The sequence below is a fragment of the Mustela lutreola genome, chromosome 5 (assembly GCF_030435805.1).
Source record: "Mustela lutreola isolate mMusLut2 chromosome 5, mMusLut2.pri, whole genome shotgun sequence".
NCBI lineage: Eukaryota > Metazoa > Chordata > Mammalia > Carnivora > Mustelidae > Mustela > Mustela lutreola.
Genome location: NC_081294.1, coordinates 28,378,624 through 28,392,925, shown reverse-complemented (window position 1 = coordinate 28,392,925; position 14,302 = coordinate 28,378,624). Strand labels below are relative to the sequence as shown.

The window sequence follows — 14,302 nt, the reverse complement described above, 5'->3', positions numbered from 1 at the left end:
TGGCTCAGTTGGTTAAGCAGCTGCCTTTGGCTCAGGTCCCAGCGTCCTGGGATTGAGTCCCACATTGGGCTCCTTGCTCCGTGGGGGGCTTGCTTCTCCCGCTGACTCTGCCTGTGCTCGCTCTCACTCTCTCTCTCTGACAAATAAATAAATAAAATCTAAAAAAAAAAAAAAAAAACTAACACGGAACATTGATATTCAGCAAGATTTCAGAATTTGTATCAAAGAAGAGGCCCTTAGAGGCAGATAAAAGTTCAAAGTCCTTATTCACTGACCCTTACATGGGAAGCCCAAGCAACAGTGATCTTTTTGAACGATTTGTTGCCAGTGGAGTGTGAAGACATCCATTGGCCCAGTAGTTGAAAGCAAGCCAGCAGCCATCACAGGCACACAGCTTCTACAGTGGTTTCTCCAATGGAAAGTGCGGTTTTCCACTTATGTTCATGGGACACTGACATCAAGATGCTTACAGCCCTGGGAAAATAAATCCTACACACATGTACATTTGAGAGCAAAGTTCACATATAATTGCAGGTCATACAGAGCATCACGGATGAGCTCCAGCATTCAGCCAGTGGAGAGAGATCATATGCACCAGCTATAGCTGGTAACATCTTCCAGGGAAGGAAGAGCATCAAAAGATGGATAGGATTGGGGCACCTGGGTGGCTCAGTGGGTTAAAGCCTCTGCCTTCAGCTCAGGTCATGATCCCGGGGTCCTGGGATCGAGCCCTGCATCGGGCTCTCTGCTCAGCGGGGAGCCTGCTTTCCTTCCTCTCTCTGCCTGCGTCTCTGCCTACTTGTGATCTCTGTCTGTGAAATAAATTTGAAAAAAAAAAAAAAGATGGATAGGATTTCTATGAGGGAAAGAAAGGAAGAGGGAGGAAAACAGGGACATTCTAAGCATCAGGAAGAATTGTAGCAAAGAAAAAAACAAGAAAATGCCATGGTAGATATGAAGATCAAGAAAAAACCAGCATCTCGAGCAGAAAGTTCTCAGGAGAGACCAATAGGACAGGTTATTACCAAAAGTGCTTTCAAGGTATTCAATTCTGGTGCCAAGATTCCTTCATATGTTTCAAGATTAACGCTGTCCATGAATATCAAGTATCTCTCACTCCTTCCTCCCTCCCTTCCTTCTTTCCTTCCCTTTTCCACAGGAGCTCATTTACAAAGCTTTTAAAGGTCATGAAGCTCTACATGCAATTTAGTGTAGTCATGTGTTAGGAAGGACAGACAGGATGGGCTCCCTAAAGAATGAAAGTTTCGACCTAGGGCTGGTTATGCTACGGACTGCTGCACTTTCCTGGTTGTTGAGAAACTTGGAAGGCCATTTGTGACCATCCTTGCTAGCACATTTGAAATTATGAATTTTGGTCTGCCTGGGCCTGTGTCTTAGGTTCCAGCATTCTACTCTCCCTGACAGATCACATGGATTTCTGAGGCCAAGAGAAAAACTCTCTGATGTTCTTCATTTTGACCTTGAGAGAATTGTATATTCATGCTCAGTTTGATGACTCTATCAGGGAATGTTTCCCCGAAGGCTCTAGGCCAGACCTATTTTATCTTTAACTGAAAGCAGAACTATGGTTTGTTAATTCTGACTTTGCCTTTATTTTGCCCGGCCCCTGCTTCTCTACATTGTTTATATTGCAAGCTTAATGGTCAAACCTGTTGAACCAATACTCAGGTGAGTAAAACCTTTGTGTTCCATTTGGATGTAAAGAATCTCTCTCATGATGGTGCCATTAGTGCACAGATAGAAATTGCTCAGACAAAGGTTAAATCTAGGTGGATTTTTTTTAAAGGTTTTTATTATTTATTTGACAGAGAGAGATCACAAGTAGGCAGAGAGGCAGGCAGAGAGAGAGGAAGGGAAGCAGGCTCCCTCCTGAGTAGAGAGCCCGATGTGGGGCTCAATCCCAAGACCCTAAGATCATGATCTGAGCCGAAGGCAGAGGCTTTAACCCACTGAGCCACCCAGGTGCCCCTGGGTGGGTTTTTTTTTAAAGAATTTATTATTTATTTATTTGACAGAGAGAGCAAGAGAACAAACAGGGGGAGGGGCAGAGAGAGAGAGAGGGAAAGGGAATCTCAAGCAGATTCTGCACCGAGTGCAGAACCTGACATACAGGGTTATATAGATGATGGTGTCTCATACAACTAACAACTCTCTCTTTTGCCTTTCTAATCATTATTTATTTTACTTATTTTTCTTGTTTTATTGTTCTGGCTAGAGTTTATACCATGATGTTAAATAAAAGTGGTGAGAGCAGACCTCTCTACTTTGTTCCTATCTTAGGTGGGAAGAGTTCAGTATTTTCCATTAAAGTATTATTATAGATCAAGAATTTTTTCAATATATGCATTTTATCACACCAAAGAAATTACTTTCTATACCTAGCCATATTGAGAGTTTTATGATAAAATGGTGTTGAATTTTGCTAAAGTTTTGTTCTGCATCTATTGAGGAGATCATATGAAACTTCCTTTTTACTCTGTTATTGAGGTGAATTATAATGATAATTTTTGACTTAAATTGACCTTGCATCTTTGGATAGAAGAATTGGACACGATGTACTACGTTTTCTATTTATTGCTGGATTCCATTTAAAAATATTTTGAAGGATAGGTTGGCCTCATAAAACTCCATTGGAATTGTACCCTCTTCTTGTATTTTAAGAGGTTATGTTTCTAGAAGATTCTTTTCGGAAAGCTTTTTGGTTCGGAAATCAATTTTTGTAAAAAAAAAATTGAATCTAAAGCTATTTAGAGATATTTAAAATTTCTAATTTTTCTAGTGCCAGTTTTGATAAGTTGTGTTTGTCCAAATAATTTGCTCAATTCACATATCTGACAACTGGATATTTCATTTTTCATAGAAACAAGGAGACACATGGGCACTGGGTGCTCTGAAACAATTGGTTCTCCACTATAGGCATCTTATCAGTCATACATGCTGCCTTGTCAGAGCCTTTCCCAGTCCAGCCCCAGGAGATATAGAGAGCTCTAGGGAGCTGTACCCTTTTACCCTGGTGCTTCAGGATTATGCCGGCCATGCTCTGGATTAGTCTTCCTCAAAGTGTGGTTCTTAGTTTATCTTTGTCAGGTTCACCTGAGATACTTATAGAAAATACAGATTCCAGGCCCCACCCTAGACCTACTGAATCAGGATCTCTAGGTTTGAATCCTCATAATTTGCATTTTCAGCACACCCAAACTGTATTTATACTGACTCAATATTTGACTGAGTCTATAAAACTGTGAGGCAACCTCTATTTTTAACTCTTTCCCTCCACAGTCTGTGCTAAACCCCAAAGTGAGACAGCAAAAGGAAAGATATTTTCATTATGAGTCCACCTATGAATATTCTAAAAGCAATATATGGAAATCATCATTTTCTCCGAATGTTAGTCCATTTTGATGTTGTGTAATAGAAAAAACTTGGACTTTAGGGTCAGACCCAGTCTGAATTCAATGCTGGTTCTGCCATTTATTTCATATATTCTCTCCAACAAGTGTTTTGGGTCTCAGCCTCAGTTTCTGGGGGTGTGAAAGAGCACTTGGCACTCAGGATTGTTGACAGGATTGGATATATGTTTTTAAGAGTTCCATTGCAATGTCTGACACATGTTAGGCATGACTGAATGGGTCTTTTTTTTTTTTTTTTTAAGATTTTATTTGCTGATTTGACAGAGAGAGGCATCAAGAGAGGGAACACAAACAGAGGGAGTGGGAGAGGGAGAAGTAGGCTTCCGGCTGAGCAGGAAGCCTGATGTGTGGCTTGATCCCAGGATGCTGGGATCATGACCTGAGCATAAGGCAGATACCCAACGACTAAGCCACCTGGGCACCCCGGGTCTTTTTTATTATTATCGTTACATCTCAGTTAACAAGTACTGAAAAACCAGACACATGCCTCTTGGCTAGTGTTAACTGGGAGGCAAAGATCCAGCTCCTTCTGTATTTTTGATGCTCTACATTTCAGTCTGGCTTATAGCTTTCTATGCATTCTTGAGAGATTTACCACCATCTTTTTCATTAAGTCCTCCCTGATCCTATAGCAACCACTACCATGGGGGAAAGCAAGGAGCTCAAGTGCATGAGGAGTGGCTGACTTCGGAAGCACAGAAAAAGGAGAAAGCAGAGATTACAGACCCTCTCAAAAGTGTACCCACAGAACATCATGGAGAGACTGGAAGCTGGGAGGGGCACACATACCCATGAACTTAGGTTGCCTGGTGGCCAAGCCCACATAGGTCACTGTAAACCTTTAGAAAACTGAGAATTTGAGGGGCGCCCGGGTGGCTCAGTGGGTTAAAGCCTCTGCATTCAGCTCAGGTCATGATCCCAGGGTCCTGGGATTGAGCCCCACATCAGGCTTTCTGCATAGTGGGGAGCCTGCTTCCCTTCCTCTCTCTCTGCCTGCCTCTCTGCCTACTTGTGATCTCTCTGTCAAATAAATAAATAAAAATCTTAAAAAAAAAAAAAGAAAACTGAGAATTTGAGACGATATTGTATCACTTGAAGACATGCATCTCTTTGACCATCTTCTAGCTGCCTCCCTCGCAAGGGTGGAGGAGATCCAGCTCCTGAGCATTTGGGAATCCTGCCTGCCTCCCATTCTTCTCTGGGGAAAGCCCATAGTACCGGATGCGGGAAGGTGTTCACTGAGTCCTCTGGAGGATACTATCAAAAACTGTCCCTGTCTTCCCTCCTGACCCACAAGAGAGGAAATTGAAATACAGTTCATCCAGCTGTAAAGCCTGCAGGGAAAGGAAACACCAATGCTGTGATCCTGGAGAAAAAGGATAAATCAAGGCTCAGAAAAATCACTTTCTTCCAGGCCATTCAGCACATGTTATCCTAGGGAAAAGAAAGGTTTTAATTTATCCTAAACAAGGGAAGCCCAGAGAGTTCAGAGATGTGCTGCATGAATGGTATGACTCTTTTCTGTTCTCTCAAGAATTTGAGAGCTTCACTGCCAAGTTGCAGATGTAGGTTTTGTTCTTGTGACACTGAGCTCCATGGTACACACCAAAAGGTGAAGGAAGTCCTAGAGAAGATGAATACTATCTTTGCCCACCTTCCCCAGGGGTGACTTGGAAGTGTCAAATTGGCAGCCAGTGTGAAAACTGTAGACTGACTTCCTCAGAGTGACCTTGTGGGTAAGGACTTCCTGCTTCTACAGGCAGCAGCCGTTCTGACCCCCTCTCTCTCCAGTTACTTTTTCTTTAGCATTGATTGCAGCGGTCACCCCTACCTGGGCACTACACCACCCTTGAAAACGAAAGCATCTGTGAGCGGAAGTCAAAGCACCAGAAGAGCTTGTCACTTTGGGGTCATTTCATTCATTTGTAACCCAGACCCGTTATCTGTAGCCACAAGTGATAGTCAAGAGGGGTTACTGTGGCCTCTTGCAATTGGTAGGTGATCAGGATCAGACACCTTCCAAGAAATGCCTATAAATGTTCTGAGACATAAGTATGCAGAGCAGAAAGGATGTCGCTGCTGTGCAGTGGCCTGAAGCCACCTGCTGGTTACACACAGACCCCCTACAGGCACTGGCCCAGTTCCTTCTCACCAGGAGTGCGAGAGACCTAGGGGCCATAGTGTCTTCCTAATGTGATTAAAATTCCTCATTTTTCTGTCTGAGCTGTCCTACCACATCTCCAAGAGGGTTTCTCTCTCTGGCCCCTGCTGCATTCTGGGGATGCTTCTTGTGCGTAGCTGCAGACTGGATCAGAACCACTCAGTGAATTGGAGATACACGTTTTTGATTCTGTCCCTGCAAATGTATTTCAGTAGCCAGAGGTAGAGCCAGCAAATTGCATTTACCAAAAGTACTTTAAGGGTTTCTAGGTCCTTGGGCTGGATAAGCTCCTCCTCATCAACATTTTATTTTGCTACAAATAAGGGAGAGACAGTATGACAGGATCTGGCAGTGTTAAAGTATAAGGCATAAGCCCTGCTTTAAAACGACATAGAGACACAATGAAGGAATCAATGGATGAATGGTGGCATATGCTGAACTTAGTGCTCTCTCTGCATTCTTAGCTTTAGCTGTTCTTTGGTTCAGGTGTTAGATCCATGTTTCTGAGAGTGCTCACAGAGTGTCTTCCAAGTAACTGACTCTTTAAATGGTTCCTAAACACCTCTAGAATCCCCTGCATGTCTTCCTGACATTGCTGTTTTTCCAGATTCACCAAATCCTTTCTCGAGCATCCCCTTCCTTCTTTCCTTCCTTCCCTTCTCTCTCTCTCTCTTTCTTTCTTTCTTTCTTTCTTTCTTTCTTTCTTTCTTTCTTTCTTTTTCTTTCCTTTCTTTCTCTTTCTCCTTCCTTCTTTCTCTCTCTCTCTCTCTTTCTTTCTCCTTTGTCCAAGCTCACCCCAGTATTCACCTATTTGTCTCTCACGGAGGGCAGAATAGCATGATGGAATCTATTCATCATGGTGCGCCTGTGGTGGGGATTCCTTTCCTCACAGACCAGCCTGGAAACCTACTCCAAGTAGAAGCCAAAGACCTGGGTATCTCCATTCTGATAGGGCAGCTCCAAAGGAGCCCTAGCTCCAAAGATGAAGCAAGTCATGGGAGACAAAAGATATGTATGTAGGCCTCGGAGTAGCACTAGGGGAACTGGCTGGAAGGTCTCTCCCCTCCACCCCCATATAAGCTAAAACTCAGCTAAACTAAGATATCAGCTGACCTATTTTTACTGAATATCAAGTTAAAGAATGAGTCTTATATTTCAGTAAGACAAATTCAAGGCAGATGAAAGGAAGAACTTTGTGTCTTTAGAAGAAACTTCTACAAGTTTCTCTTTTTAGAGTTTTTATTTCTCTTGAGAGGTTTAAAAAGGTTCTGGACAGGTACAGGGGTGTCCTTTTGCTTCTTTTTTTTTTTTTTTAAAGATTTTATTTATTTATTTGTCAGAGAGAGAGCGAGCGAGAGCGAGCACAGGCACAGAGTAGCAGGCAGAGGCAGAGGGAGAAGCAGGCTCCCGGTGGAGCAAGTAGCCCGATGTGGGACTCGATCCCAGGATGCTGGGATCATGACCTGAGCTGAAGGCAGCTGCTTAACCAACTGAGCCACCCAGGCGTCCTGTCCTTTTACTTCTTCAAACATGTCATTCTTTCCTCTAGAGGTCTTTGCCTTTGGCTGTTCTGGAACATTCTTTCCATTTAGCTCCAATGTCATCACTTCAGAGAGGCCTTCTCTGATCATTGCCAGCCATTCCACATAATTTCCTTCACAACACGTGTCATACTTTGTAATTACTCTTCATTAGTTTATAGTTTATTGACTATTTCCTCCAACTAGAATGTAAGCTTCATGACAGTATGTTCATATCTTTCTTATTTATCCTGGCTTCTCTCACTGCTTTGCACACAGTAGGCACTCCATAAGTAATTGTTGAACAAGTAAAGAATAACTAAATACTAGTCCTCTACATCAGGGGTTCTTGGCTCAGCAACACAGTGATGCTCCTGGGCCTCATGAACTCCTAGAAAGGTAAAATTGTGAAGGGTATCTACATTTCTTAGAATGTATTTTTATGATGTTCCTCAGACTGTTAATGGGATCTAAAACCCAGCAGGGCCACGAACTGCTGCTTGGAGGAGTCATTCCATGCCTGGAGTAATTACTGTATGGTGTTCAGCATGACAAGGGGTGTGGCCCACCTCAAGCCCCATGGCCTGCAGCAGCTGTGGCATGAGCAGTACCTGCTGAACGTCTTCTTGTTCCTGCTGGTGGTCACCTTGGGTACTATTTGGCTGTATGAGAAGCTGCTAGACATGGTCAGGGGCCTTTGTAGGGCCAGGAAGCTGAAGCAGATGTGACACGGATGCATCCTAGGTATGGGTGTATTGGGAAGTCACTGCTTCTTGGTATGCCTCACACTTGCATAGACCATACTGGTCTCCCACTACTTTGGCTCCCTTTATCTCAACTCCTCTTGTTTATATTAGCACAACCTGCTTCTTCTTCTTCTTCTTCTTTTTTTTAAAATTTGGTTCATTTAGCCACTATAGTGATCATTAGTACATCAATATTTTTGATGTAGTATTCAATGATTCATTAGCTGCATATATCACCCATGGGTGCTTCCTTCTCTATTAACATTGTCTTGCCAGAGCTCTTTGGCTTTTTGGCTTACTGAATAGCTGGGGCTATGTTGTGTTTCTGCCTGTGTGTGATTCGACCAACTTCTCAGATTTAAAACCTTGTCCCTAGCTTATCACTCTTCTCTCCTAGGCACTTTGCTCTGATGATTCCAGTCTTCTGATTCAGCCACTTTCTCAGTCTCTTTCTCCCACTCTTGCCTCCATCCCAGTAGGAGATGCTATCAAATCCTGCTTCTTGCTGTGGACTTTCCAGTGTGCTCTTACAAGTGCCAGAGGTCCATACCTGCAACTCTAAGCATGTGTGATCTTCTCCCCAGAATTGTGGGAGGCTGTGCTGCCCACGTATAAAACAGTATGGAAGTTCCTGTTAATTAACACCCTTGGGAACAACCCTCAACCAATGGTCTTGAGCTTTAGCATGTAAATAGCCCAATTCCCTTTTTTCTCTTGTGGGATAATTCTAAGTCATGTCTTTTGCACTGTTTTTCAGTTTTCCTATGGAATTAAACTATGGTAACTGGCTTATTGAGTCACACTTTTTTGGCTTACTTCCCTTCTCTGTATCAGTTTCCCATTTTCACACCAGTGTTCCTAAGCATTTTCCAAATGAACTATTTGTACTCAAGTCTTTATCTCAGGGTCTGCTTCTGGGACTGCAGTAGACTGGGACTGCAGTAGAATGATTCCCCTAAATTCATACGTTGAAAACCATACTCCAGTGTGATGGTATTTGGGGGTGAGGCCTTTGAGAGGCAATTAAGTAATGAGCATAGAGTCCCCATGAATATTAATGCCCTTATAGGAAGAGGCCAGAGAACTAGCTAGTTCTTTAGTCCACTCTACCATGTGAGGATACAATGAGAAGTCAGCTGTTTACAAGCCAGGAAGAGTCCGCACCCAAAGCCAACCATGTTGGCACACTGATCTCAGACTACCCAGCCTCTGGAACTGTAAGAAATAAATTTCGTTTTTTAAAAAATTTTTTAAATTTGAAGACTTTATTTGAGAGAATGGGAATGTGTGTGAGAGAGAGATAGACCATGAGATGGGGATAGAGGGAGAGGGAGAAGCAGACTCCCCTTGAGCAGGGAGCCCGATGTAAGACTTGGTCCCAAGATCCTGCGATCATAACCTGGGCCAAAGGGAGATGCTTAACTGACTGAGCCACCAAGGTATTCCAAATTTCTTGTCTATAGGCCACTAGATTTATGGTATTTTGATATAGTAGCCAGAACTGAGTAAGACAAACCCAAATTGCCTCTTTTTCTGAACTCCCTTCAAAGTTCTGGTTCCAGAAAGCAACCCCCTAAATATGTGCAGACCCTCCCTCCCATAATCTTCCCTCCCAGAACTCCACTGCAGCTACAATATCCCCTCCTGCAGGGAGCACCATCTCTGCTGACTACACATAGGGCTCACAGGTTGTTCTACAGTTTTTTCTTTCATGAAATCTTTCCATGACACCTGCTTTCTAACATGGGGTTATGAGAAAGTCAAACAGGACCATGAAAGTTGTGTTTAGCCTTAATATGTTTTTGTGAGTCAGGCAGCAAGATATGTGGTGATTTCTTTTTTTTAATTTTTAATTCTATTTTTTATTTTATTTATTTAATTTTTTAATAAACATATAATGTACTTTTAGCCCTGGGGGTACAGATCTGTGAATCACCAGGTTTACACACTTCACAGCACTCACCATAGCACATACCATCCCCAATGGATATGTGGTGATTTCTAAGACTACTTTGATTCAGGAAAAGAATTCCATCCCCTTTTCATTTCATTGCAATGGACCTTCCTATATGTTATGTATCACTGGAAATTAAATTGACGATCAGTCATAGAAGTTCAAAAAATAATGCCTTAAACATATAATAGGTCTATTTCCTTCTCACATGAAAGATGGCTAGAGTGGAAATGTGGGATTAGAATGGCACTTCTCTAATGTCAACAGTTCTCCAGTCCCTCTCTGGCTAGTCACTCTTGCCAGTTGCTTCCATCACAAGATTTTTTCATGGGTGCTATATGCTTGCTGTAGCTGGAGCCAGGATATATGTGCTCTAGGCAAGGAAGAAGGGGGAAAAAAGAATTCTATGTGATACAGGCAGAATAATGGCTCCCCACAAATGTCCATGTCTTAATACCTGGAACAGGTAAATACATTACATTACATGGCAAAAGTGATTAAGATTGCAGATAGAATTCAGGTTGCTAATCAGCTAACCTTAAAATAGGGAAATTATCATGCGTTATCAGATGAGCCTGATACAGTCACAAAGGCTCTTTGTAGTTGAAGGAGAGGAGAGGCAGAGAGAGAGATGTGGCCATGGAAGAATGGCGAGAGAGATGCTATGTAGCTGGCCTTGAAGACAGAAGAGGAACTCTGAACCAAGGAAGGTGGACCTCTAGAAATTGAAGAGGCAAGGAAATGAATCCATCCTTAGGGTCCTCAAAAGGAACAGCCAGGCCAACACCTTGATTTTAGCCCAAAAAACCAACAACAGATTTCTAACTTACGAAAGTGTGAGATAATAAAGTCATGTTGCTTTAAGCCACCAAGTTTATGGTAATTATTTACAACAGAAAATAGAAACCTAATAGAGCATGTCCCCCTTGAAAGCGTAACTATTCAGTGGCTCCCATTTAACTTTCATTAATCAGAACTATGTCACATGATGACTCCTATCTACAATAGAGGTTGGAAAATGTAGAGGCTTTCCTTTTGTTTGTAAGTTTTATTACAAATAAAATTGAGGTTTGGTTAGTAAAGCAGAATAGGAGAAGGAATATTGGGTCAGGCTTTGATCATATGAATATGAATTATGTAGAAAAAAAGAATTATCATTGGGTCTAGACCTTAACATATTTGTGGCAGCTGGTGCAACAGCCCATGTAAGGTTCTACTCTTGAAATTTAAGTCAGCTAGACTGGCTGTGAGGAAAAATAAAGTAGAAGAGAATGAAAGCAGAAATAAACTAGAGCCGGCAAGGATGACTAGGACTTGTGAGAGGACTAAAACCCATGTATGTCTCTCATACCTCCAGTCTCAATGCCCCAGGAGACCTATAAGAGAAGTTGGCTTCTTTATCACAGAGCTGCATGTGCACTGTCCCAGGGCTCAGAGAAGCGGGAAGGAGCTGCAGGATCAGTGCTATGGATCCACACCAGTATGCGATATGTTTCCATTTGTAACTTCTTTAATTTCTCTCAGCAATGTTTTGCAGTTTTCATTGTGCAAGTCTTTCACCTCCTTGGCCAAGTTAATTCCCAAGTATTTTATTCTTTTTTAATGCTATTGTAAATGGAATTGTTATGTAGATTTCTTTTCAGATTGTTTACTGTCAGTATAGAAATGTGACTGATTTTTTTGGCTTATTTTGTACTCTTGCTCTATTGATGAATTCGTTTATTAATTCTAACAGGTGTGTGTGTGTGTGTGTGTGTGTGTGTGTGTGTGTGTGTAATCTTTAGAATTTTCTACATGTAAGATCATGTCACATGTGAATAGAGATAATTGTACTTCTTCCTTTCTAACTTGGGTGCCTTTTATTTCTTTTTCTTGCTTAATTGCTCAGGCTAGAACTTCTAGTGCTATGTGGAAGAGAAGTGATAAAAACAACCATCTTTGCTTTGTTCCTGATCTTAGAGAAAGCTTTGTCTTTTATCATCGAGTATGATGTTTGCTGTAGGTTTTTAGTTAATGGCTTTTATTATGTTGAATGTTTTTTATCATGGAAGGGTGTTGAATTTTGTCAAATGCTTTTTCTGAATCAATTAAGGTGATCATGTAGTTTTTTTCTTTCATTCTGTTAATGTGGTGTATTACATTGATCAGTTTCCATATGTTGAACCCTCTTTGCATTTCAGGATAAATCCTTCTTGGTATTGGTGTGTAATCAACTTTATATGCTGCTGAATTTGTTTTGCTAGTACTGTTGACCTTTTAAGAGCATGGGATTAGGAGTGCTAATCCCTCACATAGTAAAAAATCTGCATATATTTTGACTCTCCCACAATTTAACTACTAATATCCTACTGTTGACCAACAGCCTTACTAATAACATAAAGAGTTGATTAACATATACTTTGTATGTTATATGTATTATATACTAGATATATATGTATTACTATTACATGTATTACATATACTACATGTATATTTTATATGTATTATATACCATAAATAAACTAGAGAAAAGAAAATGTTATTAAGAAAATAAATGAAAATATATTTACAGTACTGTACCATATTTATTGAAAAAAAAATCCACATATAAGTGGACCTGTACAATTCAAACCCATTTGTTCAAGGATCAGCTATGTATATCCAATATAAAGATAAAAAGAACTGCAAACAAAGCTTATTTATTGAGTAGGTTCTTTACAGTTTTTTGGGTTAGTATATTTGACTTCACTTTCTATGCATGATAGGACCAAGCAAATGAGTAAATGTATTGATGTTGTTTCTTACTTTTGGAAAAGAAAATTACAAATGTGGAAGTGGGGACAATTGGAACAACCCCTGTGATTATTGAATTGAGATACCAGTATAAATTATAAATTGATTTTTTGTCACTAGGTAATAGACAGCTACAGCATCTATAATTAGGGAAATAAGTATGGGATCTCGATATCTATGTCTATAACCAAATACTTCCTAGCTCTGTCCACTGAAAGGACTATAAACAGTGGTGCTTTGTTAGCAATGAGCACACCTAGCCACCAAAGCACACCTAGCCAAAAGATACACAGGTATCTTTCGGTCTAGTAGGTCATGAGCTCCATGAGTCCAGGGACTGAATTAGGCACAACTTCACCTTTCGGCATTAATTTGGATTCTGTGCATACAAGAATCTTTATAAAATTAAACTGTTTATAGGCATCCAGCTGGTAAATTTCAGGACCAGATTTTAATTACTTGAAAACCAGTCTTCTCTGTCCTGTGTAAGCTGCTGAGAACCTGTCATCCAATGTTGTCATCTCCTGTCTCTGCTATTAGGTATAGATCAGTAGTAGTGGCCACCAGCATCATCAGATAGACACTTCTACCCCTGACACCCCCTGGCCCACCCAGGGGTTGGTGGGCTGGATCTACCACATCCTCTAGATGGGGCACAGCACACCTCAAGCCCCTGCACCTCCCAGCAGCTGTGGCATGAAGAGTACCTTCTCAACATCTTGTTCCTGCTGGTGGTCACCCTGGACCATGTCTGGCAATATGTGAAACAATTGAGTGTGGTGGTCAGCTGGCTGTGTGGGCCAGGAAGCTGAAGAAGGCCTGATGCCAAGTGTATCTTAGGAAACAGAGAATGGGGGGAGGGGTGCAGTGTTACCATTTCTTAAGAAATTCCCACTGAATAGGAATTCTGGCAATTCCTATTCCCCACATCATATCTACTTGCTAATTTTGTTGCAAGTTCCTGCTCATTGGCTTCTTCCTAAAATTGGAATTCTTTATTCAGCCCTTATGGACTTCTTCATTTGCCAGTCAGCATGGGCTGTTCTGTGATTCTGTCCCAGGGTAATTTGGACCAATGACCTTCATATTTTAAGCCTTGAGGACACTTTCCTTGTCATGCCCCTCTTTGAGGCAATGGACCTGAACCATTCCAACCTCCATGTCCAGTATCTTCTCAGCCTGTTTCCCTCACTCCTGCTTCTACCACTTGGAATCACCCCTAAAATGGTTACTTTACATATCCCTTTGTTTTCTATTTGCCTTTCCTGTAAACTCTTGTCAAAGCTCTGAAAGCTATATAAGCATTCAAAGAAATATAGCTCTTGATCAGGAAAGTAAAAGTTTTCACAGAATTATCCTCCCCCTCCTCCTGGAAAAGTGACTCTGTCCTCATTGCCCCAGAATTCTGTTACCTGTAACAGGCTGCAAGGAAAGCTGAACTGAAAACGTTTACAGTAGCAGTCTTGCTTGGAGGATAGAGTGTGCAAAGATGCCGCCGTCAGGGCCGACATTACAAAGAGGCAGAATTACAAGATGTCCTCCGTTTGTGCCTGAGGAGACAGTGGAAAGATTCCCAGTCCTAGTTTATGATTCTCATTCAGAATTCTGGTCTCGGCTTTAGAAGTTCAAACCTCCGCAAACACTTGGACTTCTGGAGTTAGGACTCGAGCATCTCTTCATGAATAAATGACCTCCCTCAGAGGTCTTCGGAACACAAT

At 41.6% G+C, this 14,302-nt stretch overlaps 1 pseudogene; it reads left to right on the top strand.

The window, feature by feature from the left end:
* Nucleotides 1-945: 945 nt before the first annotated feature.
* On the top strand, nt 946-7,840 carry LOC131831107 (UDP-glucuronosyltransferase 3A1-like; annotated as a pseudogene).
* The last annotated feature ends 6,462 nt before the right edge of the window (nt 7,841-14,302 follow it).